A 1,761-nucleotide genomic window follows, 5' to 3' on the forward strand; every position below is an offset into this window, starting at 1 on the left:
CAGTGACCTAAGCAGCAACAAAGCAAAGAGGTGTTGCCATGATTACCTGGCAATTGGCATTTCAGACAGAGAAACTAAGCCCTAGAGCAGAGATGGGGAACCTTTTGAGCTCAGCGTGTCAGCATTTTGAAAAACCCTAACTTAACTCTGGTGCCATGTCACATATAGACATTTTTTGATATTTGCAACCATAGTAAAACAAAGATTTATATTTTTGATATTTATTTTATATATTTAAATGCTATTTAACAAAGAAAAATCAACCAAAAAATGAGTTCGCATGTCACCTCTGACATGCATGTGATAGGTTCACCATCACTGACCTAGAGCTTGGTCACTTTCCCTTATCCTCCTAAAACTCCCTTCCCCTCAACCTTTATGATAGTTTGCAAAGCATGTAATCTGAAAACTTGAGGACTGGTACTATAGACACATTACTCTCCTGAGCAAATAAAGGATGCACTCTGCAACTAATCCTGGTGTCAGGCGGAGGTGCAGGGAGGATGTTGTAAAGGTATTGCTGAGGGCAAAACTACAAAGGAGGCAGCTGGGTTACCCCAGTTCACTCCAACCCCAAACATCAAGGCTTCACTGCCTGTGGCAACTGGTGAGGAGGACAGCACTGGGATTTCGCAGATTTGAAAACCCATCACCCAACATGTTCCCCTGAAGTGTTGGACCTCCAGGACAAAAATGACCAGATCACGGAGAAGGCACCTACCTTCACAGGGAACACAGGCCATTTTCCATCACCCTGTGGAGATCTGAAAAGCTAGAGGAGGGCAAGAACACTAAAAAACTTGTGATTCAGTGCCATCTCCTGGAAAACAATAGAAAGGTTTCATCTAATCAGTCTACTAGAGCAGCGGTCACCAACCTTTCAGACCTCATGGACCACCAGTGGTCTGTGGACCACTGGTTGGTGACCTCTACTCCAAAGGACCTCTACTCCTTAAACCAGCAGTCGCCAACTTTTCAGACCTCACAAGCCACCAGTGGTCAGCAGACCATTGATTGGTGACTGTTGTACTAGAGAAGTGCCACTCATTCATAAATGCCTAGATGAAAAAAGGAATCCATCAAATATGAATAATCAAGGTAAAGAGGCAGCTCAGAAAGAAAATGAAAAATTTCTGGAAAATAAACTTAAAGTAATAAAAATATGTGATTTAAATGACAGAATTCAAAATTGAAGTTCTTAAAAAAAATCAACAAGATGCAAGAAAACACAAATAAGCAGTTTGATGAACTAAGAAACCACATCAATGAACAAAATGAGTACTTTACCAAAGAGATTAAGACTTTAAATAAGAACCAAACCAATTCTGGGGATGAACAACTCAATAAAAGAGATCAGGAATGAACTAGTGTGCTTAGGATATAGAGCTACACACAATGGAAAAAAGATTTAGTGATGTTGAAGCCCAGCCTGAAGATAGAAACTTAGAAATTATGCAAAAGAAAGTAGAGAGATACCTGTGTATAAAAAAATGAGAGAACTCTATGAGAACTGACTCCATCAGAAAGAGCAATGTAAGAATAATAGGCATACCAGAAGAAGAGAGGTAGAAGGGAACAGTGAGCTTATTAAAAAAACTAGAGGCCCGGTGCACAAAAATTTTTGCACTTGGGGGGGGGGACCCTCAGGAGATGACCACCTGCTGGCTTAGGCCTGCTCCTTGGGGGATTGGGCCTAAGCTGGCAATCAAACATCCCTCTGGCAGCCCGGCAGCCCTCAGGGGATGTCCACTTGCCAGCGCG

The sequence above is a fragment of the Myotis davidii genome, unplaced genomic scaffold (genome assembly GCF_000327345.1).
Source record: "Myotis davidii unplaced genomic scaffold, ASM32734v1 scaffold2251, whole genome shotgun sequence".
NCBI classification, from domain to species: Eukaryota; Metazoa; Chordata; class Mammalia; order Chiroptera; family Vespertilionidae; genus Myotis; species Myotis davidii.